The 13,747-nt window shown below is 36.8% G+C and overlaps 1 long non-coding RNA gene across 1 annotated transcript in view; it reads left to right on the forward strand.

Moving 5' to 3' along the window:
- Window positions 1-5,346, forward strand: part of LOC102157594 — a 66,891-nt gene extending 61,545 nt beyond the window's left edge. The window contains exon 4 of the long non-coding RNA XR_002343051.1: window positions 5,164-5,346. This is a non-coding gene — a long non-coding RNA (uncharacterized LOC102157594). The remainder of the gene's footprint in view (window positions 1-5,163) is intronic.

Raw genomic sequence — 13,747 nt, forward strand, 5'->3', positions numbered from 1 at the left:
CACAAAAATTCCCAACAAAATTTTAGCCAACCGAATTCAACAATATATGGAAAAGATCAGACACCATGACTGGGGGGATTCATCCAAGGTGCATAAGGATGGTTCAACATACACAAATCAATCAACATCATACACCACATTAACAAAAGAAAAGTCAAAAACCACATGATCATCCCAATAGATGCAGAAAAAGCATTTGACAAAGTCCAACATCCATTCATGATAAAAACTCTTACCAAAGTGGGTATAGAGGGAGAATTCTTTAACATAATTAAAGCCATTTATGACAAACCCACAGCAAATTTAATACTCAATGGAGAAAAGCTGAAAGCCTTCCCACTAAAAGCTGGAACAAGACAAAGATGCCCACTCTCACCAATGTTATTCACCATAGTATTGGCAGTCCTAGCCACAGCAATCAGACAAACAAAGAAATAAAAGACATCAAAATAGGGAGAGAAGAGGTAAAACTGTCACTATATGCAGATGACATGATACTATATATAAAAAACCCCAAGGACTCAACCCCAAAAATACTTGAACTGATCAACAAATTCAGCAAAGTAGCAGGATATAAGATTAACATTCAGAAATCAGTCACATTTCTGTATTCTAACAATGAAATATTAGAAAAGGAATACAAAAATACAATTCCTTTTAAAATTGCACCCCAAAAAATCAAATACCTGGGAATACACCTGACCAAGGAGGTAAAAGACTTATATGCTGAGAACTATAAAACTTTAATCAAGGAAATTAAAGAAGATGGAAAGAAATGGAAAGATATTCCATGCTACTGGGATGGAAAAATTAATATTGTAAAAATGGCCATACTACCCAAAGCAATTGACAGATTCAATGCAATCCCTATCAAATTACCCATGACATTTTTCACAGAACTAGAACAAACAATCCAAAAATTTATATGGAACCACAGAAGACCCAGAATTGCCAATGCAATACTGAGGAACAAAAACGAAGCAAGAGACATAACTCTCCCAGACTTCAGGCAATATTACAGAGCTGCAGTCATCAAGACAGTGTGGTATGGGTACCAAAACAGACATACAGACCAATGGAACAGAATAGAGAACCCAGAAATAAACCCAGACATCTATGGTCAATTCATCTTTGACAAAGAAGACAAGAACATAAAGTGGGGAAAAGACAGTCTTTTCAGCAAGTACTGCTGGGAAACCTGGACAGCTGCATATAAATCAATGAAACTGGAACACACCCTCACACCATGCACAAAAACTCAAAATGGTTTAAAGACTTAAATGTAAGACAAGACACCATTAACCTCCTAGAAGAAAACATAAGCAAAACATTCTCTGATATCAGCCTTAACAAATGTTTTCTTAGGTCAGTTTCCCAAAGCAACAGAAATAAAAGCAAAAATAAACCAATGGGACCTAATCAAACTGACAAGCTTTTGCACAGCAAAGGAAACCATAAAAAAAGCAAAAAGACAACTTACAAAATGGGAGAAAATAGTTTCAAACAATGCAACAGACAAGGGCTTAATCTCTAAAATATACAAATTTATACAACTCAACAGCAAAAAAGCCAACAACCCAATTGAAAAATGGGCAAAAGACCTGAAGAGGCATTTCTCCAAGGATGGCCAACAAGCACATGAAAAAATGCTCAACATCCCTGATTATTAGAGAAATGCAAATCAAAACTGCTATGAGGTATCACCTCATACCAGTCAGAATGGCCATCATTAATAAGTCTACAAATAAAAAATGCTGGAGAGGATGTGGAGAAAAGGGAACCCTCCTGCACTATTGATGGGAATGTAAATTGGTACAGCCACTATTGAAAACAGTGTGGAGGTACCTTTGAAAACTGTACACAGAACTGCCATATGACCTAGCAATCCCACTCTTGGACATATATCCAGACAAAACTTTCCTTGAAAAAGACATGTGCACCTGCATGTTCACTGCAGCACTATTCACAATAGTCAAGACATGGAAACAACCTAAATGTCCTTCAACAGATGATTAGATTAAGAAGATGTGGTATTTATACACAATGGAATCCTACTCAGCCATAAAAAAGAACAAAATAATGCCATCTGCAGCAACATGGATGGAACTAGAGACTCTCATACTAAGTGAAGTAAGTCAGAAAGAGAAAAACAAATACCATTTGATATCACTTATATCTGGAATCTAACTCTCATATTGAGTGAAGTAAGCCAGAAAGAAAAAGACAAATACCATATGATATCTCATGTCTGGAATCTACTATGGCACAAACGAACCTTTCCAGAGAAAAGAAAATCATTGACATGGAGAACAGACTTGTGGTTGCCAACGAGGTGGGGGAGGGAGTGGGGTGGTTTGGGAGTTTGGGGTTAATAGATGCAAACCTGTGCCTTTGGAATGGATTAGCAATGAGATCCTGCTGTGTAGCACTAGGAACTATATCTAGTCACTTATGATGGAGCATGATAATGTGAGAAAAAAGAATGTATACATGTATGTGTAACTGGGTCACCTTGCTGTACAGTAGAAAATTGACAGAACACTGTAAACCAGCTATAATGGAAAAAATAAAAATCATCATAAATGAAAAAATAATAATAATCAAGCCCAAAGGACTCCAGAAGAAACTTTGATCTTCCTGCAGCTGACCAAAGACTATATAGATAGAGGGCCAGTTACAGGAATAGCACCAGAAATATCTGCAATGAATATGGGCTCAGTGTGAAAAGGGAAACAGAGAGCTGAGACCACCCTGTGTCCTATTGTCTCTGTGTGGCCCAGCAAACATTTGTTTAGCAAACATTTGCTTTTCTATCTCCATGTGAATTGCCTTCCTCCCTTTTGAATTTCCAAACCATCACCCACAACATCTTTTGTCTTTAGCTGAAGATGGTATTTTAAGTGAGGGTTTCAGTCATTTTGATGAGTCACTCAGTTTCTGGGTATCTCTCATGTGGACATGTTATTAAAATTTTGTTTCATTTTCTCCACTTAATCTATCTCATGTTGGAGTTCCCATTGTGGTTCAGCGGTAACAACCCAACTAGTAAGTATCCATGAGGATGCACGTTCAATCCCTGGCCCCACTCAGTGGGTTAAGGATCCTGTGTTGCCCCAGCTGCGTTGCAGGTCACAGACACAGCTCAGATCTGGCATTGCTGTGGCTATGGCATAGGCTGACAGCTGCAGCTCCAGTGTGACCCCTAGCCTGGGAACTTCCATATGCTGCAAGTGAGGTCCTAAAAAAAAAACCACCATCTCTCATGTTTATTTAATTATTAGACCAGCCCTAAGTACCTAGAAGGGTAGAGAAAAATTTCTCCCTCCCCAACAGCATTCAAGCCTTTCTATTTTACTGGAATTTGGGGGATGGGACAGGAAGTAGGAAGAAAACTCTGAGATTTTCTCAATAGATAATGTCGTAGATTGTTTTTATCTAAATTTGTTAAAATTTTAAGATTTAATACTATCTATGTATTTAAGACTTCCAACATTTTGATTTTTTTCATAGACAGTAATAGTCAATATGGGAAAAATAAATATGATTTACAGATTTTGCTATCCTAGATTACTTTCAAGAAAATAATTTTGAAAGACTTCAGAAATTTTTAGTCTCCTAAAGAAATATGGTCATTGCAGGATCAAGAAAAGGCAGAAAGGGGCCCTAAGCAAGTAACTAGTGACATCCAAATCCCCCTTTACTTTTTTCCCCCTCTTACTCATTATATTATATGTAGAGGCATGTCCAGTACTATCAGAGCATATAAAATAGTATCAGCATATATGAAAAAATCTGTAGCCTTATGTAATTTATACTACAGTGAGACATTCAAGCAGGGAAACAACTAAAAGGAATAATCAAGTTCATTTCACACCGGCTCCAGAGTTCATTAATTAATTTAACCAATATTAACTTAAAGACAACTATTACATCAAGGGCATGTTTTCATTTTGCAGATACAGTAAATTGCTTAGGTTTTGTTGATTAAATGCTGAGTATAGTGTTTTGGGCATGCTGAGGACTACATATTACTTAAATGTGCAACAATATGCTTCTCTAGAGAAGAGCTTATGAAAAAAGACCAGAAGCTTCATTGGAATTTCAGGTGAATACTTTGCAAATGTGTTATTTCTGAATAATATTGAAATATTTTCTTAAAAGTTATTTCTCACAAACATTATGTAAAATTAAAGAGAATAAAAAACTCATTAACCAGGCAATAACAATCTCTGCAGTTTTTGCCAAAATCATAGCACCTGTGGTAGGCTGGCTAATGGCACCTCCAAAGAAGGCCACATCCTAGTTTCTAGAACCTGTGACTATGTTACCTTAAAGGCACAGGGACTTTGGGGGTATGATAAAGTTTAGGATCTGAAAATGGGATATTAGTCTAAGATTATCTAGTTGGGCCCAATGTAATCATGAGTCATTATAAAATAAAGGGAAGGGTGGAATTCCCTGGGGCTCAGAGGGTTAAGGATCAGGTGTTGTCACTGCTATGACTTTGATTAAAAAAAAAAAAAAAAAGGGAAAGGCAGGAGAGTCAGAGAGAGAAATATGACAAGAGAACAAAGATTGAAGTGATGAATGGCTGTAAGCCAAAGAATGTGGACAACTCCAGAAGTTAGAAAAGGCAAGGAAATGGATTCTCCCCAAGACTTCCAGAAGGAATGCAGTCCTGCCAACACCTTGATTTTAGCCCAGTGAGACCTATTTTGGATTTCTGACCTTCAAAACTTTAAGACAATACCTTTGTGTTGCTTTACACCTCTAAGTTTGTGCTAATTTTAGGAAAATAATACAGCCCCTTCAGCATTTTCTGTGTGCCACTACACACATCAGATGTATTATATCATTTAATCATCCAAAGAGACCTATAAAGTCAACACTATAATCATCTGTGTTTCACAGACAAGGAAACCAAAAGCAGAACTGTTTGAGTTACCTAGTAAGATTCCAACCTAGTAGCAATTTTCTTATTAAGGGTTTTACCAAATGCTCTTGGATTCCTAGGATTTTATTTTGTCCTTGATACAAATTATGCAAGTATATGCTCCTATAGATTTGAGCGATTGCTTGAATTTCATGATAAACATAGTGGCTTTTGTTTATTCCTTATGGCTGTATACCATTTCTAACATTCTCAATGTGTTTCACTTCCAGGAATATGGTGAGATACCTGCCACTGTCTCTCTTCCTCTCACAGAAATGGACCAAGACCCCTCACAACCACCACACCTGAATGGTAGTTAACTTAAGGTAAAGTGGTTTATTTAACCAAGGCAGCTTGAGGGAGGTTAGAAAATAGGTGTTTAAAAATAACATTAAAGAAAAAAAAAAAAAAAAAAGGAGTTCGGGTCGTGGCTCAATGGTTAACGAATCCGACTAAGAACCATGAGGTTGTGGGTTCAATCCCTGGCCTTGCTCAGTGGGTTAAGGATCTGGCATTGCCGTGAGCTGTGGTGTAGGCTGCAGATGCAGCTCAGATTCCGCATTGCTGTGGCTGTGGCTGTGGCTGTGGTGTAGGCTTGTCAGCTACAGCTCCAATTAGACCCCTAGCCTGGGACCTCCATATGCCGCAGGTGCGGCCCTAGAAAAGGCAAAAATACAAAAAATAAATAAATAAAAATAACATAGAAGTATTGGAGCAGTGTAATAAAGGTATCAATTTTATGTCACAGAAGCCTTAACTGATTTCTTTGTTTAAAAATCAGTCTTTTTCTAGAAATAAAATATATAAAAATATTCTCTACATATATATTGGTAACCTCCTGTTTAGACACCATGTATACTTAGTCAAACATTACATAAAACACTCACATGTGACCTTCCATTTGTACACACATGAATGATGATAAAGGCAACTGTAAGCATATTAGGACTCATCATTTATAACTAATTATCACACAACATAATTTTGATTATTCCGATCAATGTCTTTAACTAGTTGTATTATATCTTTATTTGGTTGAACAATAAATTTTTTTTTTTTTTTGTCTTTTTGCTATTTCTTGGGCTGCTCCCGAGGCATATGGAGGTTCCCAGGCTAGGGGTCCAATCGGAGCTGAAGCCACCAGCCTACGCCAGAGCCACAGCAACGCGGGATCCGAGCCGCGTCTGCAGTCTACACCACAGCTCACGGCAACGCCGGATTGTTAACTCACTGAGCAAGGCCAGGGACCAAACCCGCAACCACATGGTTCCTAGTCGGATTCGTTAACCACTGCGCCACGACGGGAACTCCTAAAATATTTTTTTTAATATTTACTCTTCATAGTATGCAGTCTATTTAGTACTGCCTTTTTCTCAAAATGAAGCAAAAATAATTTTTAAAGAGCTATGTGATGCTCTTTCATGTGCCTGTTTTTATTTCTAAAAGGCTTATAGAATCATTAGACAATGAAATTCAGTGCCATTTTGCTCATGCACAATGGAGGAAAATATATATCAGATTTATATTGCTAAAGGTCAGAGATATATTTCCCAAGGGATTAAAAGCAAAACACTGTACCCTTAAACTTGACACTAAGATATATAATTCTAAAATGTGTGAAAGTATATTTTCTTTTAAAATTTTACTTAAAAGGTAGCTTTTCCAGTTATTCTAGAAAGAATAAAATTTCTTTCTTAATTACAATTGCAGCTAGGCTCCAATTGCAATAATTATTACTGATGCAAAAGAAAGAAATAGCACCATTTTCTGACAGATTACAGGTGGAGCATGAGTTACTAGAAGAACAAAAATTGCATTTTCACTTGCACAGCAAACAAACTTGCTGTAGAAACTTTAAGGAATAAATAGATATATTCACTGTAATACTATTCACACAAAGCAATATTTCCTGAGATGAATTGTTAATTTTTATAGTTATGTATAAGCAACTATTTATCAAACATCCTAAAAAACTTTAAATTCTAAATAAACAGTTATGTCCAGGAATGTGATGTTACTGATCACATATTGGTATACCAATATTTTGGTAAATAAATGCTTAATTTTAATATTTTAATATTTCTTCAATATGTGTAACATTATATTTGATCAGCTCCTATGTGAGCTCAGTAAATCCTAAATACATTTTTGCTAACTGCCCTTCAGGTGCAAAATATTTTAGAAATGTCATTAACAGAGTTCTGTCGTGGCTTATTGGAAACCAATCTGACTAGCATCCCTGAGGATGCAGGTTTGATCTCTGGCCTTGCTCAGTGGGTTAAGGATCTGCCATTGCTGTGAGCTGTGGTAGGTCACAGACACGGCTCGGATCTGGCGTGGCTGTGGCATAGGCCAGCGGCTATAGCTCTGATTCAACCCCTAGCTTGCCACTGATGCCATATGCCACCAATGCAGCCCTAAAAAGCAAATAAATAAATAAATAAATAAGAAAGAAATGCTAGCCTTTTTTAAAGCAGTCTTTCTCAATTGTTATAAAACAGTATATTAAACATTAGAAATATTTGAATTTTCTACCCACTGCATTGTTTTCATGGTGAATATTTGCTTTTTCTCTCTAAATTTATATTGTTTTGCCTGAAATAAATATTATATTTTTGTAGTCATCTACTTCACTAGCATAAACATGCATGATTGCCTACAGGAATTACCAGCTTAGATTTGGGCCAAAAAAAAAAAAATCTGTACGAAAAGAAAATTGTTCATTTATGTTTTAATATTAACTTAATAATTTAGGACAGTGTGTTTTTAACATTATTATTATTGTTGTTATTATTATTTTAAATAATCTGTCTTTACTGGAGTTCTCCTGTGGCACAGCAGGTTAAGGATCTGGTGTTGTGACTGCAGTAGCTTGGGTCACTGTTATGGCGCAGGTTCAATCCCTAGCCCAGGAACTTCCACATACCATGACCTCAGCCAAAAAAAAAAAAAAAAAAAAAAAATCTATCTCTACTGACAAAAGCATATCTTTAATTGGGATATGGTTTCTACCAAATTTAAGTTTATACTGACCCCTATGGGTTATTATGTCCTAATCTATTTCTGCCTTATTTTACAGGCCATATGGTGAAATATGTAAACATGTTTATATTTACAATTATAGCTATAAAATACTTTTCATAGGCTTTTCCTCTCCTTGTAAATGCAAAATTTCACTCATCTTTAAGACAGTTTATTTTCAGGGCCTACCATGTTTTAGCCCTCAATAATTTCAGTGTTGGTTTGCTGAGCACATGGGAACAAATAGCATAACTTCTTTTATCCTTTTCTTTTTTAGGGCCACAGCCATGGCACATGGAAGTTCTCAGAAATTCCCAAGCTAGGGGTCGAATTGGAGCTGGAGCTGCCAGCCTATATATACCACAGCCACAGCAATTCCAGATCCAAGTTGCGTCTGCAACCTACACCACATCTCACAGCAACGCTGGATCCTTAACCCACTGATCTGGGCCAGGGATTGAACCCACATCCTCATGGGTACAGATCAGGTTCATTACTGCTGAGCCACAATGGGAACTTCTGCATAATTTCTGATTTACAGCAAAACATGACCTGTTATTCTCTGCAAAAACAGCTTATCTATTTTCACAATGTTTCATAGCTATAGTCCATTAAGAAATTAGTTTAGGAGTTCCCATAGTGGTGCAGCAGAAACGAATCCAACTAGGAACCATGAGGTTGCAGGTTCAATTTCTGGCCTTGTTCAGTGGGTTAGGGATCCAGCGTTGACGCGAGCTGTGATGTAGGTTGCAGACGTGGCTCAGATCTGCCATTGCCATGGCTGTAGTGTAGGCCAGCAGCTGTAGCTCTGATTCGACCTCTAGCCTGGGAATCTCCACATGCCATCAGCGCGGCACTAAAAAGCAAAGAAAAAAAAAAAGAAAGAAAGAAAAAGAAATTAAAGTTTACACAGAAATTTGTATAAGGCAGGAAAACCTTGAGACCCAAGGTAAGTCTGATTTCAGTTAACCTTGGTGAAGCGACACGAATTCTAGGTTAAACTGGAGACTGTCTATGTGATGTGCAAGATACTAAACCATCTCCTTATGGATATGAGTGAGGAATTACAGGAGAGGGTGAAAGGCTACAGACTGCCAACTTCTGGGCACAGGCATCTGTAGCAACAAGTAGTGGAGGAGGAACTGGCTGTGGATGACCACTAGACAATACAGAAAGGACCATGGCAACAGTAACCAGCCCAGGTAGCAGTGGAAATTGTCCTATACATCATTATTGAGAATCTGCAACAGGAACTCTATGCATTCCATATGTTTCCTAAAATTGCCAGCCTCTGCATGAGATATTGAACTAATTTCTTTTCAGTCTGTGCTCTGCAGAGATAGTAAAAAAGGGAAAATCTTAAGTTTTTAGAAGAGTTTCAACAGTGCTGATTTTCAGGGAGCAGGAACTTCAGCAGCTCAGGAGTATGTGTGGGGTAGTGCCAAAAGCTACCATGCCATGAAGTCCATAATGTTAGTTCCATATTACTCTGTAATAATAAACCCTCAAGAAGAATAGTGCATGACAATGAGGCCTCTGTAACCAATTTTTAAAAAGATCTTTCATTATTCCTGCTTATTCTGGAGAAAAAAAATCAATCATGGACTGTGCTATATGAATTTAATATGAAGCCTGGCCTAGTCTTATTTTTCTTAACTACTTTAATATAAATGAGAAGTAGGGATAATGGGAATACACTCTCCATATAGTTCAGATAGTAATTACCAGGATATTATAAAGCAGATATGTGTTTTGATCTTTTTTCTGATTTGAAGCCAGGCATGGATTGCCATAGAAAACATAAAGCCTAAGTATTTCCTTTAACTGAAGGTATGGTTTTATTGCCATGCAGGTAAGTTCTGAAAACAAAATTATTATTTAGATAGATATTCTCATAATACTTAATGAGTGATAGTCAATAAATGAATTTTGAAGTAACTTATTTAGTTACATTAGGGTAAATTTTGTGCCTAATTCATCCTGGAGATTACACTGGTCTAAATTGATTTTTCTGAATATATTATTGAACAATTTACTATTTGAGGATAACCTTAATAACGGTGCTTTACATTTTTCTCAGGCTAAAATGATCACAATTAAGCTCTACTTGGGAGCTTCAATTCTTTGTTTATCCATATATGAGAATGAACACAGCATGTTACCTGAGGAAAACTGTAAGCCTGCCTAGTATTCCAAAGTTCTCTGAGCCCACTTCTGTGCATGTCTATTCTGACCTGTGTCTTGGTCTTACTCCTGAATTTCCTTGAGTATTAATTTTAAATTCCATTTATTTTAATGCTGAAGTTCTTATCTTGTCTTTAATTGGCAACATAGAGCATGTTCATATTCTTGCTGTGGAATATAACCTTGCCCTCTCTAATGCTTACAAAGATCTAATCTTTTGACCTAATGATGAAAAAGTTCAGTTATGAAAAACGATATTTTATGAGACTGCCAGAAGGCTATACAGTCCAGCCTTTCCTCCATAAGTATTTTTTAAACTGTATTTCACAGAATATTAATTATGACAGATATTACTGCATGTTTCATGGAAAAGAAAAAAGGATTTTGGAAGTCAAATAAGTTTCAAATGTCAATATGCAGCATCAATCATAAGAATATAATGTGCAGTACCATCCAAAATTATTTGAAATCTTTTTTGGGGTGACTACCAGTTAACATCTCAAAAAACTATTATTCTACTATATTTGGAAATTCCCCATTTGAGATAGTCTAAATTGATCCCTGAATCAGGTCACACCATAAGAGAACTGAGCAATTAGACAGCATTTTTCAAACTCCTAATTTACTTACTTTTACTAATTTGCGTTTTGGCATTATGACTTCACATTGTACTATAATAGGTAGCCTAGAGAAACTGTGCTGCTACTGAATTGCTGGTTTGCATTGAAAATATATTTTGGGTTTTGTTTTGAGTACAAATCTGAAAAAAACATTTTAGCTCTTTTGTAGCTGGCAAGGAGACAATCTATTAATTATAACTAATGATTAATCCTTTCTTTGTTTTCCTATTGGCTTAACCCCAATGGTTATATTGTCCTTTGGTGGGTATCACAATGAGTTGGGGATAATTCTGATAATAAGTAAGTGGAGGTTAATAACACTAATGAATCTGTCTCATAAAGCATAATTTCACACAATAAAGACTCTGATCTAAAATGCAAATAATGTTTTGTTGAGAAATTCTCTAGCCACTAAGAAGCTTATGGTCAAACTTATCACACACCTCTGAAATATGATCAAATCTGGAGTTCCCATTGTGGCTCAGTGTGCTAAGAACCTGACATAGTATCTGTGAGGATGTGGGTTTGATCCCTGGCCTCCCTCAGTGGGTTAAGTATTGCTGCAAGCTACAGCATAAATCACAGATGTGGCTTGGATCCTGCATTGCTGTGCTTGTGGCATAGGCCATCAACTGCAACTCCAATTTGACCCCTAGCCTGGGAACATCTGTATGCTGCAGGTGGGGCCATGAAAAGAAATAAAGTAAAATAAAATAAAAAATGATCAAATCTTATGATTACTGAGACCATACAATTTATCATCCAAATTGACAACTTGACTCTAATATATAAAGAGGAAAGCAAAGGATATGAATATCCAAAACAAGTATGAAGAAAAGAATAAGGTATAGAAACACTTCCAGTTATCATCTTACTTTAAAGCAATTGTAATTAAAACTATGTAGTAGAGACACAACTATAATTAAAACCATGTGTTAGTAAACACTATATAGACAACTCAATCCATAAAATAGAACACAGTTCAGAAACAGATGTATGTATGGAAATGTGATATATGACAGCAATGGCATTACAGATGAGAAAGGATTATTATTCTCTAATTCATACTAGGACAATTGGTCATCCATAAGAAAAACTAGAATGCAATTGGACCTAGTGGTATGTTGGAACCAAATCAAACCGACCAATTGCTAAATAATCAAGAATTGCACAAGAGTATTGTTACTAGTAGATGGTAGTTTCACTAGTTGATGGGAATAGGCTATGGTGGAAGAATTTAGGCTGGAAATCCGCAAATGGATTTTATATCCAGGCTTTTTTCACCCTCTAGAGAGACAGTTTACCATAACATCATTGATTGGTTTTTTTTACCTCATAGCATACACAACAGTAAGTTCCAAATATCAAGAGCAAAATGTTAAAAGTAAAAGGAAATACACAGAGAAAAATATCTTTAAAATCCTGGTACTAGTAAGGCATTCCCAACAAAAAAAATCATGTAACTTAAGGATCAAGTGTGTTAAATTTGACTACATCATAATAAATTTTAAAACCACACTGAGTTGTCATTAAAGGACACCACAAAAAAAGTGAAAGAATAAGCCCAGACTGAGGGATGTAATTGCTACACACATAACAAAGAATTTGTATCCAAAAATATATCAAAACCATCTACAAATCAATAAAGAATAGATCAGAGTTCCCATTGTGGATTAGGTTAAGGACCAGACATTGTCTCTGTGGGTTCTCTCCCTGGCCTAGCTCAGTGGGTTAGGATCTCTTTTACTTGTATACTACTCCTTCTTAATCAAATTTGGTAGATTTTCTGATTTTCCATAATTGCAGAGTCCCTAAAATGTCTTCCCAAGGATTGTGATAAAACAAACTTGTTTACCTTCTGATCTTTATAGTGAAAATACCACTTTATTATTGGATTGCATACAAGAGGTCAATCTCATATAAATGACTATAAGCCTGCCAGAGGAAGAGACATGGCTCTAAGATCAGAAACTGCAACTGAATAGGAGATCTCTAGATGGTCGATTAAGATTAAATGCTATCTGGGAGTTCCCATTATGGCTCATCGGGTTACCAGCCCAACTAGTATCCATGAGGATGTGGGTTTGATCCCTGGCCTTGATTGGTGCGTTAAGGATCTGGCAATGCTGCGAGCTGTGGTGTATGTCACAGATGTAGCTCAGATTCCATGTGGCTGTGGCTGTAGCATGGGTTGGCAGCTGCAACTCTGATAGCTTCAATTTGACCCCTCGCCTGGGAACTTCTTTATGCTGCAAGTGAGGCCCTGAAAAGCATAAAAAAAAAAAAATTAAGTGCTATCTGGGTATCACTCATAAAAATATCAAGGAGTCTGGGAAGTAAGCTTCCATGTTATGGGACACAATATTATATCCTTCCCAAAGAAATAGACCAGAAAATGTTAGATGACCTGGAGAAATTATCTGAGAATTTGAAGTAGCCTTTTGGGTTTACATTATGTATAGTCTAGGTTGACAAGCCACAAAAGATAATTAGTCGTGGTAGGAACAAAATTAGCTTGTGTTGATAATCTACAATCTGCCACACCTGGTGCTATCACTTATAAGACTATGTGATGTTATTTAACCCTCACAACTATTTAGGATTGCTGCACTATTAACAAGGACACTGACATTCTGAGGAGTCAAGGGTCTTACTAAAGATATTTTCACAACTTATACTGAAAACAGAATTCAAAATGCAAAATTTGGAAGGACAGGAGTTCCCGTCATGGCCCAGTGGTTAACGAATCCGACTAGGAACCATGAGGTTGAGGGTTTGATCCCTGGCCTTGTTCAGTGGGATAAGGACCTAGCAGTGCCATGAGCTGTGGTGTAGGTCGCAGACACAGCTTGGATCCCGTGTTGCTGCGGCTCTGGCTAGGCTGGCAGCTACAGCTCTGATTAGATCCCTAGCCTGGGAATCTCCATATGCCGAGGGTGTGGCCCTGAAAAGACAAAAAAAAAAAAATTTGGAAGGACAAGTGTGCAGA

Source organism: Sus scrofa, chromosome 1 (assembly GCF_000003025.6).
Source record: "Sus scrofa isolate TJ Tabasco breed Duroc chromosome 1, Sscrofa11.1, whole genome shotgun sequence".
NCBI classification, from domain to species: domain Eukaryota; kingdom Metazoa; phylum Chordata; class Mammalia; order Artiodactyla; family Suidae; genus Sus; species Sus scrofa.